The sequence below is a fragment of the Rhipicephalus sanguineus genome, chromosome 6 (genome assembly GCF_013339695.2).
Source record: "Rhipicephalus sanguineus isolate Rsan-2018 chromosome 6, BIME_Rsan_1.4, whole genome shotgun sequence".
Classification (NCBI taxonomy): domain Eukaryota; kingdom Metazoa; phylum Arthropoda; class Arachnida; order Ixodida; family Ixodidae; genus Rhipicephalus; species Rhipicephalus sanguineus.
Window position 1 is genome coordinate 47,775,314 of NC_051181.1, and position 13,981 is coordinate 47,789,294.

A 13,981-nucleotide genomic window follows, 5' to 3' on the forward strand; every position below is an offset into this window, starting at 1 on the left:
CCAAAGTGTGGTCAATTAATCAGAGGAACGACACGTTGTGCGTTCCTCAGTAATAGGGTAACATACGCCTGTGCTCATGCATAAAATGCCACACTGCGCATCTGCAACACGGGAGGCAGATGCTTGTAGCTTGAGCCGCGAACGCGCACAGGCTTTGCACGTCCCGCTGGCCTCTGTGTCTCTCCACCAAGGCACGACGTTCGTCCGTCGACATCGTTGCCTTTCTGCAGCGCTTACTGCAGCAATTTTATTAGTCGGTGCTATCGCACTCCAAGCAGTCAGCGGCGAAACACCATTGGTGCATGTGGAAGCCGCACTACTCCAATAACCAGCCGTCAGGCGCGAACACGAAGCGAAAGGCAAAGAACGTAACTGCGTCTAGGGCAACGCCCCGACGCTAGCGCAGCCAGTGTATTTCGCTGGTAGCGAGAAGATTTAACCATGGCCTCCGAGATTGCGCGCGGGTGCGCTATTTCGGAGGCCATGCTTTAACTGTGTCGTCGCCGAAGCATTTTCTGTCGGCGCTAGTAAGTGTCATGCCGCATTACTTCAATTTCGCCGCTCATAGACGGCGGCATCCGCCCGCCCCGCCAACAGAGCACCTTGCGAGAGAGAATGTGTCAGATATATAAGGCGCATGTGGGGGGTAGCTTATTCGGTAGTTCGACGAGCCTTATTGTAGCGGACCACGCGGTCGCATGTCCGATTGCCAGCGGTAGAACTTTTTGTTACAGTTTTTTGTCGTTCTCATTCGTTGACGTCCATTTTAACAACGTCATATCCGTGACAGAAATACGTCAATAAGGTATTGGTGGACCCCGGCATGAAACACTTTTGCGTTAAACCGTACTGATAAAGAATATATAAACATAATATTTATTGGCAGGTTTCGTGGTAAGTAAGATTATGTAAGAACAACTGAAGAGCATATAGCGGGAATTGAAACAAAAACTTATCGCTTTTTCTTTTGTTCAAAGGGCCCCTGTACCACCTCCGAAATTTTTTTTTAACATTTCAAGTAAGCGCACACCGCCTTGATAATGCCGTCACGATCAACGATGCCAAACGCGGCAGTGCTACGAGCGGCGGACGCCCCACAATTTCCAAGAATCAATCCAATCTCCCCTCCGGGCCTTTCAGCAGTGTTCAGCCACTCAGTGTTAGCCGTGATGTCAGCATTTTTGTCTGCTCGTCATCCACAATACCTGTTTGTCCGCTCGCAGGTACGTGCGCTCGCCGCTCTTTCTCCTCGCACGGAGTTCGGCGCTGTTGAGTCAACGTTCAGAGGAACACGAAGCCAAAGAAGCTGTTGCCTATGCTAGCTTATAATAGTCAAAGTCGCCACTTTAATTTAATAAATTTTCATCTCATGATTTGGAACTATATATATATATATATATATATATATATATATATATATATATATATATACATATATATACATATATATATATATATATATATATATATATATATATATATATATATATATTATATATATATATATTATATATATATATTATATTATATATATTATATATATATATATATACATATATATATATATATACATATATATATATATATATATATATATATATATATATATATATATATATATATATATATATATATATATATATATATACATATATATATATATATATATATATATATATATATATATATATATATAATATATATATATATATATATATATATATATATATATATATATATACAGTGAAACAGACGCGCGTACGAAGCGATTTATTGACGTTTCGGCCGCGGGTCCGGCCTTCATCAGCATATATATATATGCTGATGAAGGCCGGACCCGCGGCCGAAACGTCAATAAATCACTTCGTACGCGCGTCTGTTTCACTGCGTATATTTACCCGGACCTAGAATCATCTTTTCTCGACATATATATATATACATATATATTCGTTTTCTTTCTGCGTGTAACCAAATTCGAAAGGGTTGCAAATAGTCTACCCGCGTACGCACAGACATAGGCTTAAATCCCAGTGAAGGTGGATGTTGCTGCTTTGCGTTTTCGCACTGGCTTCGCATTTCAGTGGCGAAGCTAGGGGTGGCGCGGTGGACTTAAATTGACGACAATCGTCGCTTTGTGTAGTCGTCATCGGAACGGAACGCATGGAGAAACGGAGGTGCGAGATGGACGGGAAAAGGGAAAACTAAAATAAACACTAAGCTGCCACCTCAGCAAAATAGCACATGGTGTGCGACAAGATGGAGCAAGCACCGCAGGAAAATTTGCAGCAGATATGCAAGAGAACAAACTTTTGGGTCGCTTGGTTTCGTACATTCTATTAAGCCATAGCGCTGAAAACAAAGGGGCCAAGAAAGATGACGTCCTTGCCTGCTTCTTGGTGCCTGTGTTTTCAGCGCTATGGCTTATTGATTGCAAAAAAAAAAATGTCGAAGGAGGGCAATGGGAAAGCGCAAGGGGAGTCCATGACCTTGCACCTTTCTCAATCTGATTTGCGAACAGTGTAGCGACGCAATACTGCATACAGCGCTGTTCAGCGAACATATGTATTTTAAATTTGGAAAAAGACCCTACGCAGGCGTAATGTCGGTGCAATGTCAATTGAGGTTGCCGTGCTGGCTATCTAATCTGATAACAAGCAATGCATCTTATATATGTACTCCTATAATTCGGCGTCATATTGGGTTAACGTCAAGTGTGGTTCCAGTGCTGACACAGCTTTTGTAGCTGTCTAAGAAACATTGCATTTGCATTCCTATGATTCAGCAAGCTATATTCCAGCGTTGCTCAACCCCAGAGGAATACGCTAACGAAACTTACGCATGATATCCACATCATCGCACCGTAAAGGCACTTCGTTTCGATAATACTGATGTCTGTGCTCTAACGTGAGTGCTGACGTTACGTCATACCATAAGTTACCCTTTAAACGCTAGTGTAGTCAATGTTACTGGTAAGTCCACGGTGTGCACACAAGTACTGCACTTACAAAAACACGTCTATTTACCGTCAAACTACGTTTTTTGGGCGACGCAATGCTTCCAGAAAAGCCGGTATAGTGCAGCCATCGCCGCTAAAAACACAGGCGAACTTTCACACAGCTCTAAAAATTGACAACTGTGTCCACCTAGTAGAAAACATATCAAGCGAACGCCTTCTTTCGAGAGGGGGCGTTTATCAAGCAAACAGCAAACATTAGGTAATGTGCTGCCATCTGTGAGGCATTGTAAGAAATATGTCTCGACTCTAGCACAAGGATGCGCTTTAGATCGAAAACCTGTACCATTGCTATAGATACATAGCGCGCGTGCGCGTGTGTTTGTGTCTGTGTGCGTGTGTAACAACACACATTAATAAGTATGCACTTAGTGGTTGAAATGCGCACTAGGGGCCGGATTTCGCTATCGCGTTCAAGTCCTAAAGGCGAAGATTAAGGGTCCCCCAATGTTTTGTCTTCGCCGTTGCCGTCGCCCTCGCCGCCATCTCCTTCCTGTATGAAGTCCAACTTGATATCCAACTTCCGGTATGAAGTCCCGCGCATTGTATTTTCTACCACGGGTGAAAGCGCTCGAGCGGGGTGACGAACGCCGCCGAAGCAGAGTTCAAACGAGCCGGCCCATTTCTGTCGCTCGGAGGGTGCATGCGATAACATCACCCCGCTCGGGAGGCCTGCCGCCGAAGCAGACAGGAAACTCCCCGTCTGTCTTTAACAAGTCTAAAAGGACACGAAGACGCGAGGGGGGGGGGGGGGAGAGTGTCGCGTGCGAATCCACTTTGAACTTTGAATCTAAGGGCGCGGTCGCGATCGCTGACGCGCGCGCTGTCACGAAAGCCATCACAGCAGGCGGCTCGTATAACCTTCTACGCGCTGCGCTCTCAACACGAAGTGACTATGCGGAGAGCATCTCTCCCTGGAGCGGCCGTATTCTCTTACACCAGCGTTTTGTAGTTACGCGAGATCGGATACGAAACGGTTAGCTGCCAGCCTCACTTCGTGCAACACTGCAATTCGTTGCTGTCGCCTTGATTGCTTCGCCCTTGCGGTGAAACTGTGACTTTTTTGTTGTATACTTTAAAACACACGACTCGCTGGTGCAAGTGGATCTTAAGTTGTTGATGGTGATGATGAAACATATAGATAGATAGATAGATAGATAGATAGATAGAGAGATAGATAGATAGATAGATAGATAGATAGATAGATAGATAGATAGATAGATAGATAGATAGATAGATAGATAGATAGATACCACGTCGTGCTTTATAATGACATCTTTGCTTTGGCCCGTAAAACGGCACGTTTTGTCAACAATCGCGGCTTGTGTCGTCGTGTGTTGAGCCTTTGCTTTCCGTTAAGCGTTGAGCTTTATCGACTGTTTCTTCCGTTGCTGTAAATGGGGTAGATAAGTTGCGGATGATTTACCATTCCAAGTGGGACCGCAGTTAACGTGCGTTCAGTGAAGCTGCCGCAATTCTAAGCGGAAGCACGGCTCCTAACAGATTTCGGCAATGCACCATCGCCTATAATTGCAAACCCTACATCTAGGACACAAAAATAAGAAAAAATAAAAAGTACGCGGGTTTGGGGAGACGGATATCAACAAACAAACAAAACAGGCAAGAAGAAAGAAAATAGAGAGAAAAGCGGCAAGCGATGCTCCCTACTGGCCAGAGCCATAAACTTCAATTACGCTTACGTGAAGTTTTCATGAGGGCAAACTCTGTGAGCTACGCACGCGGGTGGAGGACAGGGAGAATACACGGAATAGCGAGAACGCTCGACTTGTTCAGGAGGAGATGAAAGCAAGTATGCAAGATAAAAGAAACTCGAAGGAATTGCTTTTCAATGGCTGCAGTGGCTACGCGAATACGACACGGGAGTCTAAGCTGTGGCGTCGTTATCCAGTGACGTTCAGGGCACGTGTAATAGCTTTGGGAGTTAGAAAAATAAGGATTGCCACGACGTGGTCGTAATGGGGAATAAGTGGGCCAGTCGGGGAAGTCAGATCACGCGCCCCTTCTCTACTGCGCATTTCCTTGAGAATGTTGCGTTCTCGAGAGCGCTTCCGGAATGGGGCAATGCGTTGCCGTTCATTGCTATTGAAGTCTTGGCGTTGTGAGGGCGACGCCGTAGAATAGCGCAGCCTGTGTAACTTCCACTTCGATACAGCGCGCGTATCGCTTAGAGGTGAGCGAGATGCGCATTGTTTTCTTTCTTAATGGTACGGCGTGAAATGCGCGAGGCTGGAAGAATTCGAGTTGAATTATAAATGAAAATTTTATGGCGAGAAGTATACGGGGAGCCGTCGGTGTTCGTTGTGGGAAAATGGAAAATAAAAACAAAATATGTGGACATTAAGGCGAGTTGAAATAAATAAAACTATAAATAAATAAATAAATAAATAAATAAATAAATAAATAAATAAATAAATAAATATGGCCCTCTTTGCTGGAACTTCTCACGTTGCGACACATTTCGTTTGTCTGCGCAAGCTTTTTTTTTTGCCGTAGGAAAAAATCGAGAAACGATTTTCAGCCCGGCGCCGATTCCTCGAACGCAGTTAGACATTACACCTTATGTGTTTCGCACTGGTCGGGCTGAAAAAAGTTAAGTGTATGTCATTTGAAGCATTTACACTGCGGCTCTTAGAAAAACTGAAGTTCCGAACACTCGGCAGTATGTTTACTTTAAAGTGCGCTTTTTTCACTGATTTTAGCGCGTTGTTATGCGAGCTCATTAAATGGGTTTCCTTCGTCGCATTTTCTTTCCCAGCAAAAAAACAATGATGTTGTTAAAAGCGTACTTTTTGGAAGGTATCAACAATACAATATGATCGAGAAAACTTCGTAAGCGATGGCGGTTTTATTTCACGAGTTATTAGGCGTACAACTTTGCGTACGTTTATGAACAATGTCTTCCAGCATCACTGCGCTGCAGTTATTCCTGTAAAAAATTGGAATAATGGAAGCGGTCTATTCAAAGCTATGCTGTGCTTTTCTTTTTTCGTCAGAAGAATCCTTAATAAACAAAGCCTGTACTGGTTTGGCTGATGTAAACGCACACGCCTAAATTTCACGGCTCGTTTACGCTCAGACCTATAGGGTGCATTGGATACGGTGTAGGGATGTGCCCCAAGAGCAAACTTCTGATGAATGCGACGACGTTTATGATTATATGTACGTGAAGCCACGCTGCGTTTGTGTTCGATGTATTGAATGAAATCATCTTACTTACATTCCAAATGATGGGTTATAAATAAGTCAAAGTTCAATGTTTCTGACGATCAATCGCACATTCAGCATATGCCTGCTAAGATAAGCGAGCATTCACGACAGAAAGCTATTGTACTGCCGAATAAGAGATCTTACAAGTTAATCCGTAAACTATGCCACAAGGAAAGGGTATGTATTGCATACAATGAATGAATGAATGAATGAATAAATGAATGAATGAATCAATCAATCAATCATATATCGGGTCATGAGGCAGAACCGTGAGCTCTCCGTGCTGGCGCACGCATAAAGTACAATACAAATATTCACCTATATGCTGACGTCAAACACGTAAACAGGCCCAGAAAATGTCTCGTAGGCTAACGTCGGACACCGATATTGTGACAGCTTTTTTCGATATTTACGAGAGCCTCTTCAATTAATGCTTAAGTTATACATGTATACTCAATACGTAAACGTTTTCCAAAAGCTACAAAGCGTAAGCTAGCATAAATGAACCGAGAAACCAGCTCATACAAAGATAAAAAAAGAAGTTGGGGCAGCTACACATCAGCGGTGCGAAGACTGAGGAAGCAGCTCCTTGCTATACCATACAAGACCATGCTATGCTTTACCCTCTTACCTGTTCTCCCTCCTCCTCGCCATCACTTCCCTTTCCATCCCCCTTGTTATAGTAGCTATACATGCCTATGCTTGCTCTCTGTCTTTTCTCTCTCCCTTTTTTGTCTATTTCTGCATTTTCAGGAATCTACTGGTTATTGGTCGATTATAGATTAGGTATTGAATAATTATCGATTGGGTATCACGAGGCCTCAATGGCTATGCTAGCAGCTGCTTAGCACATATTCGCTATCAGTTGCGCATAACCAAGTTGCTTTTGCGAACGCGGGATGGAGAACAGAGAGCTTAAATAGCTCCGCTGTTAAAAAAGGCACAGTTTATTTCCTTGTCTTTGTCCTTGTTTCCTGTGCCATGGTCATTCGCAAAGCCTAATGTAAGTTAACTGAAGAACAGGTAAGCTTGTTAAACAATATATTTGAAGTACAGGTAAACGTGTTAAATACCCGCATGATACAATGCCGTCTCACAGCATACAGTAGGGCTGCGTTTACCGATAACCATATTGACTCCACTTTGGGACTGATTAATTGTTCGACTATAATCTACAATTCCCTAAATGTTATTCTTAAACTGCAATAATTACTCAGCGTACAAACGCACCGATGTCACATCGAATATGGTTCGCTTGGTACAGCGAACCACGGATCCAACGCCGCTCGTACTCCCCGTCGACCGACACGTCTAGCTTTGAGACACTCGGATTCCTCCTCGGTAGTACGTAGACAGGCTATGCACTATAGAGCGGAGGTTGTGCGTGACATCTCCGTCGGTAGGCGTGGCTTAGCTACTGCGCATGCGCGGCTTGGCCAGGTGGTGCGGCATCTAATCGCTAGGCGAGCCGATGCTTGCTCCCTCTTTCTTTCTATCTTTTTTCCTCTCTCTGCTTCTTTCTCTCTCTCTTTCGTGGATTTCGTCCTGTCACCTTTTTCTTTCTGCATTTCTTTCTCTTTCTTTCTCAGGTGCACGTTAAAGAACCCCAGGTGGTCGAAATTTCCGGAGCCCTCCCCTACGGCGTCTCTCATAACCATCTCGTGGTTTTGGGACGTTAAACCCCACATATGATATGTACAATTCTCTTTCTTCCTCTCTATCTCATTATTTCTGTGCTACACTTTGCTCTCTCCCCTCCTCCTGTCCCTCCTCCTCACAATCACATTTCTCCTCCTCATGCTGACACCTCTTTCCCACCCCCTTGCTACACTGTACTATACAAGGCTATGCTGTGCTCTGGTGACGTGCCTGAATAGCCGAGTGGTTAGGACGCTCGCCGTCAGATCGAGGGTACACGGCTTCGAATCCCGCCTGGTAAAGGTTTTTTTCGACAAAAATTTTTCTCTTTCTTTAGATCTTTCTTTCCATTTCTTTCTTTCTTTCTTTCTTTCTTCCTTTCTTTCTTTCTATCTTTCTTTCTTTCTTTCTTTCTTTCTTTCTTTCTTTCTTTCTTTCTTTCTTTCTTTCTTTCCTTCTTTCTTTCCATTTCCTTCTTTCTTTCTTTCTTTCTTTCTTTCCTTCTTTCTTTCCATTTCTTTCTTTCTTTCTTTCTTTCTTTCTTTCTTTCTTTCTTTCTTTCTTTCTTTCTTTCTTTCTTTCTTTCCTTCTTTCTTTCCATTTCTTTCTTTCTTTCTTTCTTTCTTTCTTTCTTTCTTTCTTTCTTTCTTTCTTTCTTTCTTTGTGTCTATCAACACCAGAACTCCCACGTTTATGTGTAATCAGTCTTATTCTTTGCTTGACCTGGCTTTTTCTAGTGTAATTTGTCCATCTCGACATGGTATGCAATTAATTCTCGCACAAGTAGCGACCATATGCCTCAAGTGTTGAAGATTGGGCGAGTTGGTTCGTCGTACTTGAACTGTTATAGCGCATTACGGGGAAGAAGAAGCGGCTTAGCAGACCGACAAAAAAGGACACAGCGCTGTCCTTTTGTGTCGGTCTGCTCGGCCGTTTCTTCTTCCCCGTAATGCGCTATACCAGTTCAAGTACGACCATATGCCTATGTTGTTTGAGGTGGCATGCCCAGTAACTTCCATGTAAACCATCGGTTACGCATGTAAATTTCAGCACATTTGAAAAATTATTACGAGCGGCTTCATCTAACCGAACAGATGATAGGGAACCAGACGCTATCAGATTAAGTGACATCCTATAAGACGCGTTGAATAGTTCCAAATTCACCATACAAAGCTCCGAAAGCGCTTCTACCAACCCTTGGTGGAATGCGGACTGTTCGCGGGCTTATATGTTAAGAAAGGCTGCATGGAAAAAATTACTTTTCAACCAGTGCCCTCGAAACTGGAGTGATAGGTATGCCGCCGATATTTTTAAGAGAACCGTTGCCACTGCGAAGGACAAATTTGACAGCGAACGATCTGAGATTCTTTTAAACACGGCAAACAGAAAAGCACTATTTCGCTATCTGAGAACCAAGAAAGTTCTGGCGGTGCTGAAAAACGTGGAATCTGTGGTATCAACACCAAGTGAATTGAAGTCTTTTCTCGAAGATATAGCTCATGGCCTAGAGAGTCGCTTTACGACTGTTCTCTCATACCAACCCCAGACGCCTCATAGGGGTGAAAATTTTGAGGAGGTCGCCGCTGCAGAGCTAGTAGTAGTGGTAAGAGCACTGCCTAAGTCCTCTCCAGGTCCTGATGGTATGACGGCGTCGGTAATAAAAACAGTACATAAAATACGCCCAAGCAGCAGTACTCGCACAAGCAGCTGTTTTAATAAAATATACCCCCTTCGCGTACTCGAAATTGTTAATCACTCAATTAGAAATTCTTGGATCCCACCTGATTGGAGAGTTGCAAAAGTTATTCCATTAAATAAAATTATCAGGCCTATAGCACTCACATCGAATCCAGTAAAACTCATCGAGAGAATTTGACATAGCCCGGCTATGTCCGAAAAAAATGACACTGAACCCATGTCAAATTGGTTTCAGGCGTGGTTGTTCCATTTGGTGTGCGCAAGTTGATCTAGAAAGCAGAAAACAGCTTGCTCGATATCAGACACAATATTCCGCTTTAGTAACCTTAGGTATCACCAAAGCCTTTGACACTGGGGAGCTTGTGAAACTGATAGATGCGCTTCGGAACTTAAGACTGCCAGAATGCTTTGTGGCATGGGTCTATGCTTTATTAAGAGATAGATAATTTTATTGCTCGCAATGTGGTGTCAATTCTTCAAAATATAAGCAAACGAGAGGCCTCCCGCAAGGGTCAGTGTTATCACTCTTATTATTTAATGTTCTCCTATGTACTATTTCCATACAGCAGGACGTGCAGGTGTATGTGTATGCTGATGACATCGCATTTTTCGCTACGTCAGCAGACATTCACACACTTTACGAAATACTGCAGACATATACGAATATTATAATAATTTACGTCCCAAAACCAAGATATGATTATCAGAGACGCCGTAGTGGAGGGCTACAGAAATTTCGACACCTAGGGTTCTTTAACGTGCACCTAAATCTAAGTACACGCGCCTCGACATCTTTGCCTCCATCGAAAATGTAGCCGCCGCGGCCGGGATTCGATCCCGCGACCTTCGGGTCAGCAGTCGAGCGCCATAACCACTAGACCACCGTGGCGGGGCGCAGACATATATGAGTAGCCTGGAAACGTGGCTGGAGGGTATTAACTTATCGCTAAATATTAATGAAAGCGCAATTGTAGTTTTTGCACAAAATGCCCCAGTGCAAATTTCATTACTCTACCAACAAGACGCCATACCTCAGGTCGAGTCAGCTAGGTATTTAGGGGTAACCTATGCCGAAAAACTAAACTGGAGTCCCCATATAGAAAACATGGCTACTTAGGGAGCACGCGCGGTAGGGATGCTGCGTAGGCTCAGCAAAAAACGTGCTGGTTTGCGCAGAGACGTGCTTGTCATGATTTATTGCATGTACATTCGACCGATACTAGAATTCGGCTGTGTTTTGTTTTCTGGCGCTCCGGTTTTTAAAGATCGACCACTGGTTTTGTTAGAACGCGAGTCGTTACGATTATATCTGGGGCTACCTAAATTTGTTGCAAAAGATATTCTATATGAAGAATCACGACTGCCGTCTCTTATCAAAAGATTTCATATTTTAACAGTATGCACATTCCCAAATATCTATGTATCTACACAGAGAAGGTCACAGTATGTTTTCATTAACCAGAAGGGCTCATTTTTTAAACACCAATGGTCTAGATTACGTTGCCCCCAAGTCACTGTTACACAGAGACTTTTGGACCCATTAAAAGTTCATCTCTGGGAAGTACATGTACTAAGCACTGTAGAAACAATTAGGATTGAAGTTGATTATATATATATATCCCAAGAACGCAAAAAAATTACCATATCAATATCTAAACGAAATTTTGGAAGGTCATTTGGCCAACCTAAAAATGAACACTGTGATAGCGACTGATGCTTCCGTTTGTGGAGAGAAGGCAGGTGTGGGAATTCTATCATTCTCTCTAGACTGGTCTTTCTCAATTCGGTTACCTGACTTTGCCCCTATTTACCATGCTGAATTGCTGGCCATAGTCGTAGCACTGAGTAAATTCCCCAGTGTCTATCTGCAGTGGTTGTTCTAACAGACTGCCTCTCTGCTTGTTCTGCCTTAAGTGCACCAATTTATCGAGTACCTTACAGACATTCTATTCGCAAATTCCCAAACATGTGCGGCTGGTTCGATTAATGTGCGTATCAGGTCATTGAGGTTTAGCACTCAATGAATATGCGGATCCACTGGTAATATCATACCACGATGGCCCAATTTTGTTTATATTGCCCACGTCGGCGTATGTCACAGCAGCGAGATTTGAAAAGCGTACCACGGCCAATAACTTCGACGACTCACCTTTGTTTTTATCAGATTTCCACAGATAAAATTTCCTTGGAAGAGCAGGTGGTGTTCATCTAGGAAAGAACAAATACTAATCACAAGGCTACGCTGTCGAGTCCCCCCACTGAACTTTTACCTTCACAGGTAGGGTCACCTTTATGCCTTCACTGTAATGAGAGTGAATCTCTGGACCACTTCTTTTTGACGTGCCGAAGATTTAAAACACCAAGGAAAAGACTACTAGAAGAACCACTACGGAAGTTGGGCTCGAATGTGTCACTTCCGGTGATTAGTTTATTTGGGGCAACCACATTTGGTTTTAGGTAGAGGAGCGTTTTCAACGCTGTATCTAATTTTTTACGAGAATCTAAAAGAATTGAATATTAAGGGCAGATGAATCAAGTTGTCTTAGTTACAACTGTACATATTTGTTTTTATTATTGTTGTTTCCCTATACGTTTTTATTGCGATAGCAATTATATGTACAGTCTCGGCTGATTTTTCCCGTCGCCGCCGTCATGCACCGTATATGTATATGTCTAACAATATATATAAAAGCCAAATAATTCGGAAAAACTTTCCGACGCGCGGAATCGAACAGGCGACCTCCCGATTTCCAGCGCGCAGCGTTAGACGGCTACGCCACCAACAGCACAGTCTGTCAGACTGCTAACGGCGAGCTATTTATATACACCACTTACATCAGCATGCTTTCTTAGTTACCACATAGATGGCGCGATGTGCGCGCGTTGCGCGCTTTAAAGATCGTCGCCCCGCTTCTACGAACGCCGTTGCTCTTCGCCCTACAGGGCGTGGTCGACTTCGTGCGCTTATCTCGAAGAAAGAAGGGGGTGGCCGTGGGGGGGGGGGGGGGGGGAGCGGGCGGTTGTATGTCTTGTGCTTTCCCCGCGATGTCCGCGCTGAAGCCACAGAGCGTACGAAGGTCACTGCAGCGGCCGCGTTTGCGAAAGGAGCGTGCTGTTAAAGGGACACTAAAGAGCAAAACGATTTTTCTCGCATTAGTAAAGTAGTCTTCCAGGATACCAAACACACCACGCTTGCTGCGAGAAGACGCTTAATAAGTGACAAAACGCGCAAAAAGAGAATACAGGTGGCGACGCTACCTTGAAATTTCCCCGCCATTTGCCGTGACGTCACATATTTTTGACGGCGCCTGCTTGGGCCTACATAGTTCCTAATCTGTTAAATCCAAGTACATTGTCCTCTGAGGGGGCCAGAGACATGACATAACGAGTTTGTGGAAATTTCGTCGAGCCAGTGGCGCCAAAATACGTTAAATGCTCTTTGAAACCTTTTACGTCACGAATTACAAAGTTCGGCGCGAAATTTAAAAATGAAACTTTGAACTTGGTTTTCTCCTCTAATAATAAACCTATGGTGGTGAAATAAATTACACAAGAGTTCTCCGAGCACACTTTATCAATCTAAACCAATTCATTGTTTCTCTTTAGTGTCCCTTAAAATAGAAATAAGTAACAACTGTGACAGTTAGTTCGCGCTCGCCCTGTGTGCACCTGTTCGTTCATTTCGTGCGTCCTGCTTTATGTTTGAGCAATGCACTTCAAGTGTCGAGCTGTGACGCATGATAGTTCGCGCTCGTCCTGTCTGCGTTCTTTTCGTGCGCCCTTTGGGCTCGAGCGACGCGCTGGCAATTTTGAGCTGCTTTCTGTTCTTCGCGTTACATTCCAATTTATTGCTATCGCATCCATTGCTTCGCCGTTGCGGCGGAACTGTGGCTTTTTTTTTATTCTGCGAGATTCTATTACTAATCTGTAATGGTTAAACATTTCATTTTCAGCGCCGTGTATGTGTCCTCTTCTCGTCCCGTCTTTAGCGCTCTTTTTATTTCTTCGTTCTTATTTCTTCTTCTACCATTTCATTTTCATTTTTTTCCTTCAGTAAGTGCGCGACTTGCGTGGCATGGCTTGAAAGAAGAAGACACAATCAAAATCATCCAAGCGCTCATCATTAGTAGAATTACTTATGGGACCCCTTATTTAGACCTCAAGAATGCAGAAATTGAAAAACTGAATACCCTCATACGAAAGGCCATCAAGACTGCCATAGGGATCTCTGAACGTGCTTCCACACAGCGACTACTACGCTTAGGTCTCCACAATACCTGGGAGGAGCTCGTGGAAGCACACAAAGTGAACCAACTCGAGCGACTTAGACAGTCAAACAGGACGGGCTACACTTCAAAGATTAGGCTATCCTGAAGCCATACAACAATGTGATGAGAAAAGGCC